The sequence below is a fragment of the Lithobates pipiens genome, unplaced genomic scaffold (assembly GCF_037356315.1).
Source record: "Lithobates pipiens isolate NorthernLeopardFrog02 unplaced genomic scaffold, aLitPip1_a1.2 Scaffold_25, whole genome shotgun sequence".
In the NCBI taxonomy this organism is placed as follows: Eukaryota; Metazoa; Chordata; class Amphibia; order Anura; family Ranidae; genus Lithobates; species Lithobates pipiens.
In genome coordinates this window covers 5,068,170-5,091,992 of record NW_027507787.1, presented here as the reverse complement: position 1 = coordinate 5,091,992, position 23,823 = coordinate 5,068,170, and the positions used below count along the sequence as shown (strand labels likewise).

At 42.2% G+C, this 23,823-nt stretch overlaps 1 protein-coding gene across 6 annotated transcripts in view; it reads right to left on the bottom strand.

Moving 5' to 3' along the window:
* ZMIZ1 (zinc finger MIZ-type containing 1) overlaps positions 1-23,823 on the bottom strand; it is a 466,669-nt gene that overhangs the window by 91,197 nt on the left and 351,649 nt on the right. Inside the window, exon 1 of one of the 6 annotated variants that reach the window (XM_077453984.1) lies at positions 4,864-4,991. The exons of the other annotated variants lie outside the window; for them this stretch is intronic. The gene's annotated coding sequence lies outside the window, so the exon portion shown is untranslated. Of the gene's footprint in view, positions 1-4,863; positions 4,992-23,823 lie in introns of those variants that run through there. 6 annotated transcript variants of the gene reach the window in all.

Below are 23,823 nucleotides of genomic sequence, written 5' to 3'. Positions count from 1 at the left end.
TCCGACAACACGGTCCGATCGGACATTTTCAGTTGAAATGTCCGACCGTGTGTACAAGGGCAAAACCTTGGGAAATGTGCTGCTAAGTTTATTTTACTACTACTGTCCACTAGCATTTGGTCATGTGATCTCTGTTGAAGGGAAAGTATAAAGTCCATCTATAACTTTTTTTTGTATGCATAGAAAGAACAGTTTGAATAAGGAACTGGGATTTTAAAGGTGTTGAATCCTTCTGTTAGAATACATTCACCAGCATATTTAAATTCTTTACTTTTTTTTTAATTTTTATTACAAAATTCATTAAAAAGAATCTCAATCTTCTTAAAAACATGAGATGGTTAAACAAGCCATATTCAAAATCGCAAACCCCCGAAGGATTTAACGCCTTTAAAATCCATGACGTTGGCATGACTTTGTAAATCTCAAGATTGGATAGAATGACGTTTACACACTCTGAAAGGCAAAATAGTTCCCTCATATATATAAGGCATCTTTCACACGGGACAGATCAGTAATGATCCGCCCCGTGAAGATCCGCTCGCTCAGCCGGGATCGCTCCGTTGTCCCCGCTGAGCCGGCTGCGGACAGGGCGGTCTCCGCACACTGTGCAGGGACCGCCCTGTCAGCTCTCCGCTCTCCTCTATGGGGGATCGGATGAGCACGGACCGTCTGTCCATGTTCGTCTGATCCGCTCTGCAGATGGATAGAAAAATAGGATTTTCCTCCGTCTGCAGAATCGGACTGTTGCGGAGGCGGACGAAATCGGGTGTCTGCGGATGCTCATCCGCAGACACCTGCTATCCCATAGGGATGAATGTATGTCCGTATTTCATCTGCAAACGGATGGATGAAATACGGACATATCGTCCGCATGTGTGAAAGGGGCCTTAAACCTGTGCATTTAGTTCTTGGCTGGAAGTTCAATTTTAGGAATAAATAAACAGGGTGCAAGAAAAAATATTTATTAAATGGTGGGTATAGTACTTACTAGAGATATAACCTGAATGCCACCTAGACACACATATTACTATCCTCTGGTATTCAGCCCATGGATAGTAAAAAGTGACTAGGTACGTGTTTCGCTGAAATAAATTGCACATAATGAGTCAGCTGAGGGCTGGTTTATCCAGTTCAGGCTTGGGTGGCTCCCTGTAGGACAGGCATCTCCCGGTGAAGACACTAGGAGTTCCGGGAGACCGCTCAGACCAGCCTATTCACCCAGAAGGGCACGCCTGTAGCTATATGTCATTTCTGTACATTAGCTGAAACAATGCATTTACACCTAAACTACACAACTTTGTGCGTAGAAAGTTGACTTTTTTTCTCATCAATCAGAATAGGCTGTAAAAACAGTAGACATCTTACACCTAGTAGTTGGGAAATATAAAAGGGTTCTTAAATACTGTAAACGTCCCTAAAAAGGAGCCTTTTGGAAAAGCTCCTTTCCAAACCAGTTTGGAAAAAGTCTAGTGAAAAATTCAGTGCTTATTTTTGAACAACTAATTGCATGACTGGAGCCTTGTAAAGAAAATTGACCTCAAGTAATTTCTGAAGGCTGCTCAATATCAATTGAACTAAACTTCATCCAACCTAGCAACTCTACATTTTAATACGTAAACACAAAAAGTAGTATAGATGCCAAGCAACAGGACACGAACAGGTAAAGAAACAATTAAAGCAGAACTCCGGCCAAGCAACTAAATACAGCAGAAACACATGCAAGCAATGTCTTGCTCCCAATGTTTTATAATTTTATTAAAGTGGATGTAAACCCGATTTTTTTTTTTTTGTCTGGCACAATATAGAGTATGGGATTTCAGATCAGTTGTGCCAGTCTTGCCAAGCTCTGAGCAATCCTCATATCTTTTTCAGTGAAATAAAAACGAACTGTGAAATCTTTGTCCGTTCCTCCCCATTGCTGTGAGTGACAGGTGATTTACATATCTCATGCATTAGCCTAAGAGACGTGCATTATTTTTTAATTTCCACCCCGCCTCCTTTCTTCAGCAACTCTGCAAGGATTGGCTGTTCCAGATCTCAGCATGATTTGGCATGCTGAAGTCATGTGGGGACTTTTCTAGGTTTTGACTGGATGTTAGAGATCATAGCAGAAGTTCAGTGTAAGAAATACACAGGAGAAAATGCATGTTGATAAGGGGAGTGTAGAGGTGGGCGGGGAGTCTGCTGCAATCACGACTCCACCAACTGAGCCCTGGAAAACAGACCCACCCACAAAAACGGCAGTTTTTCGGGTCTCATAGCAGACAGAGGAGAGACGTTTGACAGATAAGTATACATGCAGGAGGCATGTATATCCTTCGAGATAACCAATATTGCAGTAGTTTAAAAAGGATGAGAGTCAGTTTACATGCACTTTAAACTAGGTTTGTTACACCAGGCACCCATTCCAGACAGTATAACCAGGTTGGTGGCCTTACTTTTGCTCCTGTACAGTTAAGCAATATATATGGGTACCCAGCCAAACCCCAGCCTGCTTACTAGACGGTAAAGTAGCACAAATACACAGGTAAGTTCCTCTGCTCACTGCATTCCCTTCTGTTAGCAGGCTCCCTGTATTAGCGCTGCACAATGGAGAAGGCACAACTGGCTTACACTGCTGGCTCTCCCATCCCTAGACATCTGGGAATATAACAACATGATACATTCATGTACTTTTAGTACACTTTATGCTCTTTTTTTCCCTTTGTTTTTTCTTCAGTAATAACAGGATATGAAGAAACTTCAAGTTCCAGCTTTCACTGTCAGCCTTTGGGAATTGTATTTCCTCAGTGGCAGAGGCACCACAGACAGCCTAGTAAAGACACAGAAAATGCTAACAGGATATAAGAATAGTTCAGGAAGTTTACACTCTACGTCAGAGATATGCAATTAGCGGACCTCCAGCTGTTGCAGAACTACAATTCCCATGAGGCATAACAAGAATCTGACAGCCACAAGCATGACCCCCAGAGGCAGAGGCATGATGGGACTTGTAGTTTTGCAACAGCTGGAGGTCCGCTAATTGCATATCCCTGCTCTACATTGTATGTCACTCTTGCATTTACATGAGCTATGACATAACGTGTGCCATCCACAGTGCTGCCGTGGCCTCACCGGTATTCAGGATTATTTTTTCTTGATTACCACTGACCCAATAAATAGTGCCATGTGTCAAAGCATGTTACTCTATAGCAGGGATATGCAATTAGCGGACCTCCAGCTGTTGCAGAACTACAAGTCCCATGAGGCATAGCAAGACTCTGACAGCCACAAGCATGACACCCAGAGGCAGAGGCATGATGGGACTTGTAGTTTTGCAACAGCTGGAGGTCCGCTAATTGCAGATCCCTGCTCTATAGGTAATCAGGTGTAGGGATCAGCATTCTAGAGCATCTACAATGACTGACCGTACAAATAAAGGTCTGTGAAATACTTCCAAATATGGATGTACCCCTATACAATAGCTACCATTTTTCGAAAAACCTTGTCTGTTGGGTCACCTATCATATCCTTTAGTGTTTTTACATGTATTACCAAAACCCCCTAAATGGGAATAGATCTTCAAACAACCCCTTACGTTTTAATAAAGAATTAAAAGCAAAATCTTGGTGCAAGATTTGATGGTTCTTATACCTCCAAACTGTGAAAATGAATTTATTGTATAAAATTATAGGCTGAGAATGCCAAAGGTACCCTATTATCACTGGTTACGAACCTTTTCTACCCCAGAACAACAACAGAAGCAGGAAATTGACTCTTTATCCAAAGAGTCGACGTGCAGTTTTCCTCCATTCATATCTGCGAGGAATGGTTCCCCACTGCAGTGCACGCTCATTCTGTTTATGGAATCCTATTTACTGCACTGGTGGAGTGTGTCAGGCAGCAGAAGATTGACCAATGGAGGCAGAGTAGGAGAGGTGGAAAACAAGGTAACAAGGGAGAAGCAAGGAGTGATGTAAGCAGTGGAAGAAAAGGGGAGGGAGGACTACACAGGGAAAAAAAATGATGTAAAAGAGGAAGGAGGAGGCGCAGGAGAAAAAAAAAAAAGAAAGGAGGATAGGGGGAAAAATGATGGAATCCCTTGGTAAGGCTGCTTTAAAAGGAATGCCTCCTCCTCTGGGCCAATTTGTTTACTTATTTCACTTAGCAGATTTTGGCAGAGGAGCTTACAGTCTGCAACGGAGACCTGCTGGGCATAGCGCTTTTGCAAAGCAGAATCTCTAAGCCCCTCGGTGACAGGAGGCGATAGTGACCCAGAGAAAAATGCCAGCTCTCCCAGCTCGACATAACCATGGCAACCATTCTCCGCACTCGACGTGTAGGCTAACCGGAAAATAAAAGAGAGAGTACACAGGAATCCATTTCTAAACACGCACACGGGCTGGGTGATATACAATCTGTACTTAACCCTGCTGTCTCCAGGAGTACACACAACAAAATATATTGGATTGGCTGTTCTTAGCCAAGCGTACCACTGCAGCTCATCATTTGACCCGTAATGCCCACTTACAAGGTGACAGGTGCAATCTCTGCACATCGTGGGGGGGGAGCGCACAAATGTAGAGGATTCTTTGGGGATAAAGGCTAAAATGGTCACCAAGTGTTAGGTCTCATTCATATAACCAGAAACACTAAATGCATCATACAGTGTATGCAAAAGGATAAATACATAATGATCCCTGAAATAAAAAAAAATAAAAAAAAATATATATAGACATGCATTTTACCATACGTAGCAAGCATTCACTTAAGTGAATGAAAAGGATGCACATGCCTGTAGCTGAGGAAAGTAGAGCCGGGTACTATATGGTTTTTGAACTACACGGACTGATCCAAGTCCTACAGCAGTACATGTAGACCCACCTGGTTCCAAGGAGGAAAGCACAAGGTGCAGCCTTCTCCAGGAGGGCCTTCCACCAGTGGGAGAGGTCTGCAGCAAACACAAATCCTGCTCAACACCCAGGGAGACAGCCTATGGTTACATCCCCACTGCTCTCCAGTGTGACCTACTTAGCACGGAATTCCTGTGGGTGTTGCTAAATCCTCCAGGTAACTCAGCTGTGTTTTTCACTTTAGTTTGTAAACACTTTTTTTTTTTCCTCCATAGAGAACCATGGAAATTGTGCAGTCAGGGGAAAAAAGCTTAGGCAGACAATCGCTGCTTTATATTCGCCATGCAAACTATGGGGATAGGAACATATTAAATGACCTGAACATGCGTTATCCGACTCTGCAAGTAAGCATGGCACTACCCAACATGCTACATGCTAAACTCTGATGAACAGGGATGTGATCACTTATATAAGGGATATGATTATGAGGATAACAATACTGCCAGGGATGTCATAATTATCGTCAGTCTGCTCCAGGGATTTCTTGGTTGTAAAAAGGAAGACACCACTACAAATAAAGACACGGAGCATTCCATTTATGTAGAATTGTATGTCTGCTGGGCACCCTAGTTTCAGGAAATTGATTATACATATATATATCTATATATCTACATCTCTCTATCTATATATATATCTATATATCTACATCTCTCTATCTATATATATATATATATATCTATATATCTACATCTCTCTATCTATATATATATATTTTTTTATATCTCTCTCTCTCTCTCTATATATATATATATATATATATATATATATATATATATATATATATATATATATATATATCTATATCTCTCTCATATATATATATATATATATATATATATATATATATATATATATATGTATGGTATGTATGTATGTATATATATATATATATATATATATCTATATATATCTCTATAAAAAGATCTATCTATCTATCTATCTATCTATCTATCGATAGATAGATATAGTACTATAGCATGCATAGCAATTTTTATTTCTTATTATCAAATGCTTACTCTTCCATATTTTTGTTATTTCATTAAAAACACACAATATGAAATTATTCACCCAAAGAAGTAGCACTGTAAGTTGCAGATGTTGAAGGACAACCTTTAGGCTGCATTCACACCTGAGCGTTTTGTAGCTCGACACTCAACAAGGAAAATCCTATACATTTCAATGACCCCTGTTCATGCTCAGATGTGAATGTTGAAAGGGGTTATGCTTGTTGAGCGTCTTTAAGCTTCGAGTTACAAAACGCTCTGGTGTGAATGCAGCCTTCATGAAGTTGTCATGAAGTTGTCCTTTAACAAATCCGCTACCCAAGTGCAGCCCACCTGGGATAATACTTGCCGTATTTAATACACCGATCCCCTGCCAATTGTGAGCTTCTCTGTGGCTTTTTCGGCTATTTCCGGCCACAGTCGACCGTTCTCGGCGGCTTTCGGACGCTCTCGGCAGCTTTTGGCTTTCCGAGTGTGGCCGAAAGCCACTGAGAATGGCCGAAAATAGCCGAAAGCCGCTGAGAACTACTGAGCGCCGCTGAGATACACGGGACATCTGCACTGTATCTCAGCTGCGCCATTTTTAAATGGCAAGCCTGCAACGACACTGACAAGGCTGCAATGCAAGGCTGCAGATAGACACTGATAAGGCTGCATTGATGCGCATTTTAAATGTACGTTTTTTTCCTTAAACTTCCCTCCTAAACTTGGAGTGCGTGTAAGATAAATACGGTACTAGCCTTCCCTATTAAGTAATCTTTTCATTAACAAGATTCTAGGCCAGTTCTTTTCATACTTTGTAATCACACTGCAGCCCTACTCATTCCTATGGGTGAGCCATGATCATGGTGGCCATCGGTGATCTCTTGGGAGTAGCTTACCCATAGGAAACGATGTGCCCTGTATGGAGAGGAGCTGATCAAGACCAGGTCAGAGGAAAGATCGCTGGATCAGTGAGGGGGGTAAAAATTAAGCCAAGTTGGCTGCAGTCAGAGCTGTGAGGGTTTGTATTAAAGGATAGCTTTACTGAATTTGATGTTGTCAAAAACTCACTGAAGACTAAAAAAACAGCTAGGTCATATGAAAATTTTGAAAGTTGTAAAATCTCTGAGCGATAAAGTGCAGTTGTGAAGGTTAGAACCAGGAATACATGTACACTATATTACCAAAATTATTGGTACGCCTGCCTTTACACACAATATTAATGGCATCTCAGTCTTAGTCTGTAGGGTTCAATATTCAGTTGGCCCACCATTTGCAGCTACAACAGCTTCACCTCTTCTGGGAAAGCTGTTCACAAGGTTTAGGAGTGTGCCTATGGGAATGTTTGACCATTCTTCCAGAAGCACATTTGTGAGGTCAGGCACTGATGTGGAAAAGAAGGCCTGGCTCACAGTCTCTGCTCTAATTCATCCCAAAGGTGTTCTTTCAGGTTGAGGTCAGGACACTGTGCAGGCCAGTCAAGTTCCTCCACCCCAAAGTCGCTCATCCATGTCTTTATAGACCTTGCTTTGTGCACTGGTCCAAATCATTTAGTGGGCGGGGGATTATGGTGTGGGGTTGTTTTTCAGGGGTTGGGCTTGGCCCCTTAGTTCCAGTGAAGAAAACGATTAAGGTGTCAGCATACCAAGACATTTTGGACAATTTCATGCTCCCAACTTTGTGGGAACAGTTTGAAGACGGCCCCTTCCTGTTCCAACATGACTGCGTACCAGTGCACAAAGCACGGTCCATAAAGGCATGGGTGAGCGAGTTTGGGGTGGAGAAACTTGCCTGGCCTGCGCAGAATCCTGACCTCAACCCGATAGAACACCTTTGCGATGAATTAGAGTGGAGACTGCGAGCCAGGCCTTCTTGTCCAACATCAGTGCCTGATCTCACAAATGTGCTTCTGGAAGAATGGTCAAACATTCTCATAGACAAACTCCTAAACCTTGAGGACAGCCTTCCCAGAAGAGTTGAAGCTGTTATAGTTGGGTGGGCCAACTCAATTTTGAACCCTACGGACTAAGACGCTATTAAAGTTCATGTCAGAGTAAAGGCAGGTGTCCCAATACTTTTGGTAATAAAGTATATATATATATATATATATATATATATATATATATATATATATATATATATATATATATTATATACAAAAATACTATCAAGTAAAAAGGGAGAAGGCAAAGCCATAGACAGCCATAGAGAAGTTCATGTAGACCAGGGGTCTCCAAACTATGGCCCTCCGGTTGTTCAGGAACTACAATTCCCATAATGCCTATTCATGTCTGTGAATGTCAGAGTTTTACAATGCCTCATGGGACGTGTAGTGCCGCAACAGCTGGAGGGCCCTCGTTTGGAGATCCCTGGTGTAGACCTACCAGTCCTTCAAATTGATAGGTGCCAGCTGACGTGGCATGGACATCATAAGATGTCACTTAGCAATCTCTACCACAGACATCGCAGTATGACTGACACAGAATTTAGGAAGAATATGATATGGTCTTGGATCTCCTTGCAATCTTCCAGACTGGGTAGGCAGGTGAATACGTCCTTCTCAATGTGCGGTTAATATGACAACTATCAATATCAATGCACTGAAGAAATATGACTATAGTAAAGCTCCCATACATATCCTGCTGTATAAGAGTAAACCATACACATTGTTATTAAACAGTGCCACCCAGTGGCCAAACGTGCATTACCATTTTGGCTTCATACCTATCTTCTTCTATATGTCATGTGCTTGCTACACACATCAGGAACAAACAATTATTCCTATTCCAGGGTCACAAGCACTAAGCACTGTCCATTACCAGCTGACCACTCTGGAAGAGTTCCCATTACTACCTTACACTGTATAGAAGACTGTTCCTTTATATAGCTGATTGTACAATATCCAGAAAGCCTTCATAATATGCATGAACAGAATGCAACCAAGATGTGTTCCTGTTATCACAGCTGGCAGGACGGTTAAAACAATAATTGCTTATTGATTGCTATTGGGTACTACTCTACATATATTGCCCCTTGACCTTATTAAAAAGCCCGATCTTAGAGGCTCATTAGTTAAACAAGTCCATTGTATTTCCAATCATCTCCACTGCCATTGTATTTTACATATTAGGTGCCAGGCAGACATTGCATGGTGCTCTGTGATCAGAAACCAAATAAAAATCATGAGATATAGACCAGGGGGCCGCGGCTATAAGAGCTTGTGTGTGTAAATGCATACCTGATGTAATAATAGGACGTAGATGGTTAATAAGAGTGGATTACATAGAAATCTCTGATGGGCCTGTGAGGCACCAAAAGCAATTTTTAATTAACACGTAAAAAGAAATTAGTGCGCAGCTGAAATTTTCCAGTTCGTCAGTTTCTGCCAACTACAAATAGCCGATATATAAATACTCCGGCATGCTGGGCTAGCGCCCTCCTCCAAGACTCTAATCTGGGGGATATTTTTAACCTGCTTGGAAATATCTCAGCCTACATTTATCTGTATGTCATAGCATGTGGTTTAGGGAAAGACAAATTACACTGCAGGGGTCAACTTATCAGATATTGAACTGAAAATGGGTTTTCTAAGGTGCTGTACTGGATTTCTACTGATCATCTGATTTCAGCCGTCTTAAAATATAGAAATACTACACAAGGATTTGCTGTAAGTAGCCAATGCACTTACGTTTTGGGAACACAAATGTCAACCATTCCTAAAGCCCCCAACTTACTAAAGGTTAAAGTGAGGTGAAAGAAAGTGAACCCGGACCTGATGTTACTAATGTATACAGAGGAGTGTAGTAAAGTAAGGCTGGGGCTACACTGGCAATTAAATCATTCATAATAAGAGATTTAATGGTTTGTTGTCAGTAAAAGAGATGAGCTAAGGCGTGTTTGGAGACACGGAAGGTGTCACTGTGGACAACCAATCATATGTGGCTGCTCCTAGTATAAAAGGGGCGTGTATAGATGCAGATGCGGGGAGGCCGGGGTGCTGAAATCTGTGTTCTGCTAATGTGTTGGACAACACGCAATTCAATTTTTTAGTAAAAAAGTAATTTATTGTAGCCATAGGCTAAAGCTGTGCTCACTTGGAACATCCAAACTCAAAAAAACATGAAGGCTTCACTTTATCTCACCCCAACTGAACTCTTAGTTTTAGATCAGCTATATAACTATCAGGTGTATCCTAACAATAGGTGCCTTAGGCCCCTTTCATAAATGCGGACAGTATGTCCATATTTCATCCATCCGATTTCGGATGAAATACGGACATACATGCATCCCTATGGGATAGCGGGTGTCAGCGGATGAACATCCGCTGACACCCAATATTATCCGCTGACACCCGATATTATCCGTCTCCGCCATGGTCCAATTCTGCAGACAGAGGAAAATCCTATTTTTCTATCTGTCTGCAGAGCGGATTGGATGAATGCGGACAGACGGTCCGTGTTCATCCGATCCCTAATAGAGGAGAGCGGAAATCTGACAGGGCGGTCCCTGCACAGTGTGCCAGGACCACCCTGTCATCCGCCAGCTCAGTGGAGATAAATGGAGTGATCCCCGCTGAGCAAGCAGATGTTCATGGGGTGCGGACTCCATCAAGTGGATCTGCCTGCTCAGTGGGGGATCTGACCGCAGATCCTTGCTGAGCAAGCAGATGACAGGTCCACGTCTGCTCCACTTGCAGAATAGACATAGCCCACTGTTCTCTATGGGGCAGCCTGTCCATTTCCATCCGACTGTCATGCGATCTCCACTGGATGAATGGGGAACGGATCCCCTTCCATCTATTTTTGACAGCCCGGATCGTATCGGATGCAGGTGGGTGTAAATGGACACGTGTGCATTTACACCCGCCTCCCTATAGAGCACAATGGGTTGTCCACTGGTGTGAAAGGGGCCTTAAGAGGTCTCTTTATAACTAAAGCAGCCAACACCCAAAGAACATTCTGTTCCCTGTCAACAGCTGCACAATGGGACATTTACTCTCTGTGTGTAAACAGTGGACTCTCTGCAGAGCTTTAGACATCCTCTACTGAGCCAAATCTATAGCCCTGCAATAAGCAAAGCTCATGTTCCCCCTGTTGATTGGAAAGTTCTGGATCTTACTTAGGTGGTGTGTCTGACCTCTGAAGAGAGATTACTGCTTACCAAGAGTGAGAATGTGTAGAGAATGATGACCGCTTTTCTATCTAGGCTGTGGCTGCTTTAGAAAGAAAGACTAAGACTTTGCACCATTTGTTTTGATGCGCCGGGAGTATATTTGGAAGATTTAAAGTGGCACTTCAGTCATTTTTCAACTTTCCATCTATTAAATCTTCAGCCCTTGTTGTTTTAATTGTGGATAGTAAAACATGTTTTTTCTGCCAGTAAATACCTTATACAGCCCGCTTCCTGTTACTTGTCTGATCATTAGCCTAGGCTTATGACATCATGCACAGCTCTCTCGGTCTGGTGAGTTTGCCAGGAGGGGGGGGGGGGGGGGGGGCTGAGTCATAAGAGGGCCAATGAGAGCTGCAGAGCTGGAGGTGTGCCTCTGTGTAAATGCAGGAAGTGAACAGGCAGCAGCTTCAGCTTCCCACAGTTAAAATGTATGCAGCCAGACTCAGTGGAGGGAGGTTTCTGCAGCATTATTTGACAGTACAGAATCACGGTATAAATAAAATATGCAAAGTGGTTGGAAGGGAAGCTTCAGAATGGCAAATATGTTTTTATTACAAATGATGTGAGCAGACTGCAGTTCCTCTTTAAACGTAAGGTGTAATTGGGCTTTAAGTACATAAGGGCCTGGGTTCACTTGAATGAATAGAGTGAGTGACTTGTATAGCGCTACCTATGCAAACTGAATCACCCCAGGGCGCTTTGCCGCCGGTGTCCATCTGTGGTATATTTGCGGAGCAAGTAGCTGGCGCACGTTTCCTGTTAGCGACTAGCACTCTATGTTTTCTTCCAGATATATTGAGCATTTATGTCTTGGGGGAGAAACCCGCTAAACCAGTTTATGACTCCCTTACAGGGATTTGGTATTTTTAGATGAAATATAACAAAGATATGGTTTCATTTTTAATTGAAACATTTTAGTTTAACAGTCAGTAAAAAAACAAAACAAAAAAAACACACTTTTAAGGGCCATTTCTCATGGGTTTTCCAATCAGGTCTGCCTATCTGTTATTCAGGTGGACCTGATCAGAAGTTCCATGCAGCTCTATAGACAAGTAAACAGGCCTGTGTCCATTTAACCTGCCTATCTCTGAGCCCGTCCAGGTCCGTTTTCCCGGATCTAAATGTGAGGGATTGGAAGTAACAACCCGAGTGCAGAGAGATCATAGGTTTGCCTGACACAAAGTGGACAGGTGCCAATTCATTGGGGGATCTGCTCACCGATCCTCTGCTGATTGGTGCAGATCCCGCTCCATGTGAAAGAGCCCAAGTCATAAAAAGGACATATCAGAAAGATAATGCAATCTGCTCTATAAAACCTTCATGTGATGTTTTCTGAAGCTTGTATATATATATACACAGATAGCATTTCTAATATCTTTTTGCAGTGCATAACCAACTATATTTACAAACGGTAAGGCTGTGCAAACAGCCATTTAGTACAGTTTCGTGTAGACCTTACACTTTGTGTAAACAAGTAAAAGGTCATACTGATCTGAGCACTTGCTAAGTGAATGTAAAATAATGGTACTGTTAACACGAGTGTCTAAATTCTAAAGGTGCGGGTTCAGGGGGCCACATTTGGAGTTAAACAACTAATGTTACAGTCGAACCTGTGCCACCTTTCCAATAACAGGAATATGGTAAAGAAAAAACAAGAAGCAGATCATTGAATTCCTATCTCCTTCGACAAGGTGGTCACATGAATACACTGCACCAGCCCACTGTCTACAAAAGCGCACATTCTGGGAAAGTAAATGGAGGCATTTGCCTTGGTCGTTCAACTGTACTTTTGTGCACTAGAAAAAACTATCTTCATGTTTCGAACAACTGCAGGTTATGAGAATGAAGACAAAAGTAGTAGCCATGTTGGCTTAATGGCTTCATTTTTTGCAAGGATAGCCATTTTTCTTTCTTAAGTACTGTACTATGAGGAGTTTTTCATATGGGCCAGTGGCAACAACCTAGGCACTTCTTAGAATTATCTGCTAAAGCACTGTAAGCCCTTGTACACACAGTCGGATATTCTGACGGAAAATGTCCGATCGGACTGTGTTATGGGATAATCCGACAGTGTGTGGGCTCCATCGGACTGTTTCCGTCAGAATATCCGACGGACAGAGTTTTAGAGCTGGGCTATAAAACTTTCCAACAACATGATCCGATCGGACTTTGTCCGATTGTGTGTAGAGAATTCCGATCGGACAAAGTGCCACACATGCTCAGATCAAATTTCTAGACCAAAGCTATTGGCTACTAGCCGCAACGTATTTTCCGTCAACTTTGTCCGACCGTGTGTATGCAACACCAGTTTCGGACAAAATCGATCGGATAAAGTCCAGCGGATTATGTTGTCGGAATGTCCGACCGTGTGTACAAGGGCTAACTGTGTATTGAAGAAGGCCCATTATCTTTTGATGGTTTTACATTTTAAAACCAAAATATGCTATGTTAGCGTTTGCCTCTTTTGAGACCTTTGCTTGGAGTACAGATTTTTTTATTTTTTTATTTGACCATTGTTTATCTTCTTTATCTTGTTTTGTGAACAATGTGTGCATGCCATACGCACCCTAGACACTTTTGTGAGAATTTGACCTAATACGCCATGCTACAGTGGCTAGGCATAGAAGGCCACCATTGATGACCATTTTAGTTAATCCCAGATGCAAGAGAAATGAACAAAGCAGGTCAATACTGTCAATCTAACAACCTAAACTTCCTTTGACACGCTCACTATTGTACACAGAACTGAATGCAAGCTAAATCTATCAACAGGTGAGGGTCTGTGGGGCAACCTAGTGGTGAAGTGTTTAGCGCTCAAAGCACTGAGATCTTGAAACCCGTTTAAAGGCTGGGTTGAAAACACATTTCGTTTCACATATATGTAAACCAAGCCTAAAGACAATGGGGTTCATTTTCTAAAGGTAAGTCGAATTTGTACTCATTTTTCCCAGGGCTTAGTGAATGTGGTGAAGCTTCACTTTATAAAGAATACCAAATCAGGTGCAAGGGAAAAAAATATGCATTTTTTCTTGTACATGATTGGATAATGGAAATCAGCAGAGCCAGCCCACATTCAGTAAGTTTGGAGGAAAATTAGTGCAATTGCACTTGCAAAATGGAGTTAATTTTCTTTTAGAAAATCAATCCCAATATCTATGTAAAGTTTGTATGCTCTATTTATGTTTGCTTGAGTTCCTTTGGGTGCTCCAATGTCCTCATTAATCCAAAAACATATTGGTAACTTAACTAGTAGTAGAAGGAGCCTAAGGTGCCCGCAGGGCATAAGGAGCCCGTAGGTAGTTCGATTGGCAGAGGCGCCTGAAGAGGTTGTTTAAAGAATAGGCAGGAGTCATCTGCTTTACTAAAACATCCAATTGCTTTATTTCCTGCAGCTACAAGTGATCCACCTAGATGACATCACTGCCAGCATGACTGCAGGGAAGACTGATGGGGTGGGATGGGGTACTTGCAGGGAGGACTTTGATGGAGGGGCCATGACTGCAAGGACGACTGTGATATGGGGCAATGACTGCAAGGACGACTGTGATATGGGGGCAATGACTGCAAGGACGATTGTGATATGGGTGTAATGACTGCAAGGGGGACTATGATATGGGTGCAATGACTGCAAGGAAGTCTGTGATAGGGGTGCCATGACTGCAGAGAACACTATGATTGGAGGGCCATGACTGCGATGGGGGGGGCATGACTGCAGGGAGGACTGTGATGCGGGGGGGGGGGGGGGGCAGGACTGCAGGGTTGAATGTGATGGGGGGCCATGACTGCAGGGAGGACTGCTATATAAAAGGGAACTATAATTATTACAGTGCAGTCCCCTTTATATCACAGTGCTCCTTTACAGTGCAGTGGAGGTTTTGAGACTCTGTAAACCACCTTCCCCATCTGCTATACAGCCTCCCCTCATCTCTGAAAAAAATTGGCTACACCAAAAATGCTCCCTGGCGCCAAAAAGGTTGGGGACCTCTGCTTTAAACAACCTCATCAGGAGCCTCTGCCAGTTTAACTACCTACGGCCCTTTTTGCGCTCTTTCTACTACTTTTCCTGCCCACCTGAGAACCCCCTTAGAGCACCTAGGATGGAAATGCCAGAGGCATAGCGAGTGACCCTGTGTGGAGGGGCACTAGGAAAGTCATGTGTTCACCTATAGTTAGGTGACAGCAGCCTCAATAGTTGTATATCCATTTTGATTTTTTTTTCCTTTTATTGTGGAAGCTTTGCGTTCTTGTTTTTGAATTTATCTACTACACTATAAGGGCTCTCCCGCCTCCCTCGCTTTTCTTTTTTCATATAAAATCTGAGCTTTACCAGGTACCCCTGGCCAGCTCCTCAGGATCCTTTGGTCCACGATCTACCACCACACCCCAACATTATTCTGGTAACTTAACTGGCTTTCACCCACATTGGCTGTTCTGGGATGATCCATGTGTATGACTGTCAGGGACATTAGACTAAGCTTTTTTTTTTTTTTTTTTTGGGTTGTCACTGACCAGAATGGTTGATGGTCATGGTCTATCGTGCATGATTCAACACACAGCATAAGGAAATTGTATATCAGTATATGCTATTTACTAAGGCTGCACTTTGACTAGCCTTGCAAATGACTTGCAGGTGTATAAGCAAACTCCTGAATCCATTAACACACATTGGAGATGTGTACATAATTTACAGCACTGTGCGGCGTGTGGGCAGAGGGCACAGAAAACAGCACCAGCCTTTAAAAAGGTTTAGTATTAAATTAAAGTGAAAAATAGTAAGAGCACCACTCAGGTATATCACACAGGCTGGAGGTCGGACAGCGCCATCTGTACAGCTTACTATGCACAGACACTACCTCTCAAGAGCAGCGATTTCACTCTGTTTTCAGGTCATAGCACTGCACACCTCACACTTGTGTGTTTGTCAATGAGAATGTCTTGCGGTTAGTAACACAGGTACAACCTTTCCTTGAATCAACAGACAAGAAAGACCTTGCTGAGCATGGCAGACTTTCACTCGTCTTACTGCCAACAGAACACATTTCTGTGCTATGTATTCATTGTGCAACACAATTTGTCCTACCAATAATCATTGTAAAGAATGAGTAGCGGATGTTGGCGTTCATTACCCTAGACCAGGGATATGCAATTAGCGGACCTCCAGCTGTTGCAAAACTACAAGTCCCATCATGCCTCCGCCCTATGAGTGTCATGCTTGTGGCTGTCAGAGTCTTGCTATGCCTCATGGCACTTGTAGTTCTGCAACAGCTGGAGGTCCGCTAATTGCATATCCTTGTTCTAGACCCTCACAACTGTGTATTTCTGCCTACCTCCCCTCTACACGATGCTAATCATATGGTACGACTAAGGTCCAGTTCAAAACTGAGCGATCGGAAAAATCCTCCCTGAAGCACATCCACATTTAATATCAAGTTTTCCATTATATTCAACAATGCCTGATTACTACCGTTGTGTTGTACGGCTCCATGCACACTCCACGCACGTGTTTTTTTAACCACTTAAGGACCAAGCCTCTGAGATTTGTTTACAAGTTAAAGTTAAGTTTTTTTTTCCTAGAAAATTACTTAGAACCCCCAAAAATTATAAAAAAAATTTTTAACACCCTAGAAAATAAAATGGAGGTCGCTGCAATACTTTCTGTCCCACCATATTTGCGCAGCGGTCTTGCAAGCTCACTTTTTTTGGGGAAAAAATACACCTTTTTCAGTTAAAATATAAGACATCAGTAAACTTAGCCCAATTTTTTATATTGTGAAAGATAATGTTACGGCAAGTAAATTGATACCCAACATGTCACTCTTCAAATTTGTGCCCTGTGGAATGGCGACAAACTCCATAGGTGACATTTAAAAAAAATTCTACTGGTTGCATGTTTTAAGTTACAGAGGAGGTCTTTCTTGCGCTCGCTCTGATGGCAGTGCTACCTCACATGGGTAGTTTGAAAATCATTTTCATATGCGGGCACTACTTACAAATGCGTTCGCTTCTGCATGCAAGCTCGGCGGGATGGGACGCGTTTAAAAGTAAATTTTTTTCTTATTTATTTTACCTTATATTTTTTATTTTTACACCGTTTAAAAAAAATTAATTGCGTCACTTTTATTCCTATTACAAGGAATGTAAACATCCCTTGTAATATAAAAAAAAGCATGACGGGACCTCAAATATGAGATCGGGGTCAAAAAGACCTCAGATCTCATATGCAAAAAAAAAAAGGCCATTTAAGAGCTATGAGCAGAAGAATGAATGAATGAATAAATGAAATACTTGTATAGCGCACAATGCGAACTGAATCACCTCTAGAAGAAGTGATGCTTTTCGAGGGACTAGGTCCGACAGAGTTCTGACAGAGTTCTGACAGAGTTCTGACAGAGTTCTGACAGAGTTCTGACAGAGTTCTGACAGAGTTCTGACAGAGTTCTGACAGAGTTCTGACAGAGTTCTGACAGAGTTCTGACAGAGTTCTGACAGAGTTCTGACGGACTTTCCGAATGAACGGACTTGGCCACACACAACCACACCAAAGTCCGACGGATTCGAACGTGATGTCATACGACCAGACTAGAATAAGGAAGTTCATAGCCAGTAGCCAATAGCTGCCCTCGCGTCGGTTTTTGTCCGTCGGAACTAGCATACACACGAGCGGATTTCTCGGTAGAAACTGGGTACGGCTGAAAAATTTGAAACATGTTCCATTTCTAAAGTCTGTCGGATTTTTGCAAATCAAAAGTCCGCTGCAGCCCACACACGATCAAATGGTCTGCCGGAATCGTTCCGTCGGACCTTTGATGTTGAAAAGTCCGGTCGTGTGTACGGGGCATTAGACTTGAAATAGTCTTATCCTATGTGTCCATGCACACTATTTTAGGTTATTAGCATTTTTTGAGCTTCAGCTTCTAGGAGTAGAAAAGAAATGTTTTTTGTAGAGTTTTTCTTGGAGCGTTTTTTACAACAGAATAAAAATGCTGAATGTTCCTAAAAGCTACTAAAATGCTACCAACAGCTTTTTATTTTTATTTTTCATGTACTGCAGAAACGCTAATAAAATGCTGATGCTCCTAAATGCTTCTGAAAGCTACTAAACCACCCAAGATACTTTCTCCATGACAGGTAGCCTCTTCTGTTGATATTAGGGTTATGCTATCCTCCGAGATCACCACTCAGGTACACCAAACGTTGCTTCCACTCCTGAAGGTACTAATGTTCACCATGTCGTTTCGCTTTGACATGTTATGCCACATCTTTGTTTACGGGTAAATATACCTCCCCTGTCACCTTTCCCGTTCCCTTCTCCCTCCCCCTGCTCCCCTTCCCTTACCCATGTTCAAAGTTTTATATTTTGTTCACGATTATAAAATTAAGGCTATTGAGCTCTAGGTTAAAATGTTCTACACATGCATCTCTTCTTGTATTGCGAAAATCTCAAATATTTTTCAATAAAACAAAAATGCTACAACAAAATGCTTTTTTTGCAAAAATCAGCATTTTTTTCTAGTTTTTTTGAGCTTATGAAAAACGCTAGTGGGCATGGAGCCTGAAGCTTGAAAACTTACATGGGTATTTTTGAGTCAAGTTTTTTTCCGGTTACTATGGACTTCAATAGAAGCACCAGGAAAAATACGGTACCTGTATATGCATGCAACACACATTTTGTCCAATTTCTTGCCTTTCCTTTTCCTAGTAACCAACTTTCCACTGCCTAAAGCGAATATACTAAAGCCAAAAAATGCCTGAAAAATGCGTACAAAAGCACATTAAAATGCTCCCAAATATTTGAAGAAGCTCATGCTCAATGTGAAGTCAGTCCTATGCAGTGACCGAGCAGTCACAGATCCGGCTTCATCTATCAAGGGGTTTCTTAGTTTTTTTAACAATAAAATCCTGAAACATTTAAAAACATCTAAAAGGCAAAATGCACATGGTCGTGTCCTTTAACCTGTTAAATAGCAGCGACTATCGATGCAGCTGTACGGAAAGACCCTACCTGTACTATATTGTTATAAAAAGACATGGAAAATGTTTGAAAAATATATGTGTTCCAAGATAAAAAAAAAACAAAGAAATAATCTGATACTAACAATGTAAAAAGTCTTAAATGGAGAATAAAAACATTCTACGCGATCACAAAGGGTTAACCTGTTCATTCTTGGGGGAGGGGGCTGCTAAAAGGCCCCTCATTCTCTGAAAGCAAAATCATGTGTTTTTCCTCAGTAAATCACCTTCTGGAGACCCCCCTCCCCCATCCCTAAAATTCCTGGAGACTTTCAGAGCAAACAAACAGGAGAGAATGTGCCATCCGGACCAGAGAGAGGAGAGGAGAGCTTCGGGGGCCCATCCCTAAATGTGATGACATTGAAGGTAGTTTATGGACTGTCTGGCGTGGTCACTCACACCTCCACACTCCAATGCAGGAGCAGCCTATGAAACCCCCGCTCTCTGATGGGAAAGTAATTACCTTGCCGAGATTAATTGGTTGGGTTTGGCTCAGTGGGTACAAGTCTGGAACTCTTGGTGTTAGGTTTACACAGGAGTACATCTGCGCCCAATTATCCAGATGGCCTCTATCCCTCCTTACCAACCCTCCCATTTCTCCACTCAACTTGCTCTCTGGGGCATTTTAACCCTATTCATTGCCAGAGAGGATGATGGGATTTACATTTTGTTTTAGGCAAACACCCATGTGTGTTGGTAGTTGATGACTAATGCTGACAATTCTCACCTTCAGTGATGCTAACCTACTTAGATGTAAAGCCACCGAATAAGCAAACACAAATAAATGATGGAACATTTTACTGTTACACGGCAGAACTCTTTTCTATCCATTATGACCTCTAACAAAAAGATTGACTACATTGTTTTCAATAGTGCATCAAAGGAAACCTTGGTATAAAAGGTATGCATGTTGGTAACCTCTCCTAATAATGAAGGTTCTTTGGCTGTCATGCTGATCCATACACTTCAGTACTTTCTTGGTCAATGACCTGGAACAAATGTTCAGATTATTTGCTCCGACTCCCCCCAAACTTTCCTGGTCTGCATGTTTTTTTTCGGATTAGTATCTGACTCTGAAAGTACTGAAGTCACAAACTGCCACAACACTAGCATCTTCAGAAGGTGGTCACCAGAGATGAGTTTGGGCCTCCTCCATGCTCGCCTCAATCTCAACTTCAAAGTCACGCTCTTGGACATTCTCCGAACTCACCTTTATCCAAATTTCAAAGCTGTGCTCTTTTTTAAGTCCAATCACCCTGGGCCAGGTCATTCACTACAATTATTTTGGCTGTGTATTTGCCTTGAGTTCCGTTATAAATTCTTTCACATGCGTATTACAGTAGTGTATTATCGGTATTGACCATCTATATAGAATTGTGTACAGGAACTCCAAATTAATTTTTCCTAAGGGTAACTGGCAAAAACTTCCCTCATTCCTATCCCAAGCTGAGCAACAAAGATATCTAGAACCTGTATCCTCAAAAATCCTATATTCTCTCCAACACCTGCCACTGGCAGTCAACACTAAAGCATGCATTTCTTTCAAGATGATCCTGCATATCAATTCTATGCCTTGCTAAATAGTACCAATAAAAGGGATGAATACCAACAGTGGTACTATTCCTGGAAAATGAATAACAGCAGCATAGAAAAGGTTTCTATTAAAATCCAGCATTCCTAGTTTTCCCTCAAGCAGTTTATACACATAAGCTTTAACCGAACCTATTCATTCTTTGAATCACAACTATCATTCCTTCATATGTATGAACATACTTGACACTATTTACCACTGAAGTCACCAACTGTGTTCTGCGAAATGTTGTACAACACATTAAAAAGGAAGAAAGGAACACTAAATACAGATGCCGCCTACAGAAAGAAATACTTCTAGAATTCCATAGGGAAAATTAATTGATACATTGGGCAAGGTTAGATGGACTTCTGTATTTTAATGCCGTTTCAACTGCCTCACCAGAGATTTCGAGACCAGCTTTATACTTCTGCATTGTTTTCAGAAACATTCATTTTAATGCTAAGCTTATATATATTGGGGAGGAAGCCTAAGCTTATATGTATTGGGGAGGAAGCCTAGGCTTATATGTGTAGGGGAGGAAGCCTTTACTCAGCCACATTTCACCAATCTGACTAAATATCAGTGGAACTGCAAGTTACATACATAGATCACCAAAACCTGTCTACCCAAAACTCCGGTATAATGTGATGCTTCATGTCGGTACTGAGAATGGTCTTTATTTACCCACAGCCACCAATCATAGTCAACCTTGGCTTTGAAAATGAGTGTTACTATTTTAACATGTGAATGTGATTGGCTGCTGTGAGGAAATATTGAAGAGATTTTACTAGTGCACTTTAAGGCTTCATGCAGACACGGGTAACGCGTCAAACGCTTAGGCGTTCATTTATTTCACTGGCCAGAATATAAAATGTAGGCGTTGAAATAAATTGATGCTAAAATGCCAAAACGTGTTTTGTTTCTGCATCTAAACGACTATGTGTGCATGGACACAAAGGCTAACATGCAAGAGTGTCAAGAGACAGACAAAAAAAAAATAGACACCCCATAAGAGCAGTGTTAGAAATGTTTATGAGGCCTAATACTACATGAAGAATTTTAAAAACAAATGTTGAAAAACTGTTAAAGTGACACCAAGTGACAAACAACGAGAAGGGTATTTTGTTGTATATCTGTTCAGTTGTGTACACCACCCTATCACAACCGAATACATTTCCAGCCTCCAACAGAAAAAAGTGAAACTTGTGCTCTGCCCATGCCCATGTTGCCCATGTTGTCGCAGTGCACCAATCTGGACCCGTCCTAGGAGAAATACATAGACTGCCACCGCCAAATTCATTCAAAAATGGTCTGTCAAGCTGAATTATCTGCTTTCATATTTTCTGATACGCTGATCCTGAACAAGTACCGTATTTATCGGCATATAACACGCACAGGCGTATAACATGCACATTCATTTTAAGAGGGTAGTTTCCGGAAAAAAAAAAAAAATTAAATTAAATAAGGAACTTTGAAGCAAAATAATGGTCAGTGCCCATCTGCAGTTTCACCATTGCCATCAATGCAGCAGCCTCACCATTGCCGTCAATGCAGCAGCCTCACCATTGCCGTCAATGCAGCAGCCTCACCATTGCCGTCAATGCAGCAGCCTCACCATTGCCGTCAATGCAGCAGCCTCACCATTGCCGTCAATGCAGCAGCCTCACCATTGCCGTCAATGCAGCAGCCTCACCATTGCCGTCAATGCAGCAGCCTCACCATTGCCGTCAATGCAGCAGCCTCACCATTGCCGTCAATGCAGCAGCCTCACCATTGCCGTCAATGCAGCAGCCTCACCATTGCCGTCAATGCAGAAGCCTCACCATTGCCATCAATGCAGAAGCCTCACCATTGCCATCAATGCAGAAGCCTCACCATTGCCATCAATGCAGAAGCCTCACCATTGCCATCAATGCAGAAGCCTCACCATTGCCATCAATGCAGAAGCCTCACCATTGCCATCAATGCAGAAGCCTCACCATTGCCATCAATGCAGAAGCCTCACCATTGCCATCAATGCAGAAGCCTCACCATTGCCATCAATGCAGAAGCCTCACCATTGCCATCAATGCAGAAGCCTCACCATTGCCATCAATTCAGAAGCCTCACCATTGCCATCAATTCAGAAGCCTCACCATTGCCATCAATTCAGAAGCCTCACCATTGCCATCAATTCAGAAGCCTCACCATTGCTTCAATGCAGCAGCCTTGCCCTTGCCATCAGTGCAGCCTGATCAATGCCCATCTGCAGCCTAGAGGGGACAGGGAAGGAGGTGAGACGAGTGCTGACAGATTACATACAGTGAGAATCTCCTATGATAGACAGAACAGTGGTCCAATGGTGGCCCAGGAGACGGGACTTCCTATTACAGAGGCCGCCAAGTAAACAGGAGATTCTCACTGTATGTAATCTGACGGCGCTGGTCCTGCCCCCCTCCCTGTCCGAGGCAGCTAAAATTGAAGTATTGGCTTATAACACGCACACGCTATTTGCATCCGATTTTCATGGTGAAAAAGTGAGTGTTATATGCCAATAAATACAGTATGTAGCAACTGCAGTCAAGACTCCTGAGCTACAATTTTTTTTTTTCCAATATGTTTTTATTAAAGAAGAAAGAAGAAGATAGAAAGAAGAAAGAAAGAAGGAAAGAAAAATAATTTAGATAAAGGAGGAGGGGTGACATGGAGTGGGTCCTAGTTGTGGGCCCTATTGGTATGGAATGTCACCAAGGTGCGATATATGAAAGAACTAGCTATGTATAGCCAAAGTCATTAGGGAGATGGTGTTTGATCCAGGCAGCCCAAACACATTTACATTTGGTAGGGTCTGAAATCCTCTGGAGGCATAAACTAGAGGTGGTGGAGACATTTTGCCAGGCGATGTGGAACCATATACCAGTGCAGGTTCTGTTTAACGTTAGATTGATTGCACTGATGAAGCATTGATAAAGCAAGGAGCTGTGGTTCGCCAGGTTTGTTTCCAGTCCTCCTGATTCAAACAGCCACCAAGGTCTCTCTCCCTGTGCTCCATATACAGGAGAGGATTAGGGGGGGCATGACTTTCCAGGAGCAAGTTATAAATGGCAGAAACGATGCCTCTATAAGAGTAGTCTTTTAGGCATATGTATTTGAAAAGGTGTCAGGGTTTGCAGGGAGGAAGTTTTGCTGAGAATTTGGGTAACAAAGCTTT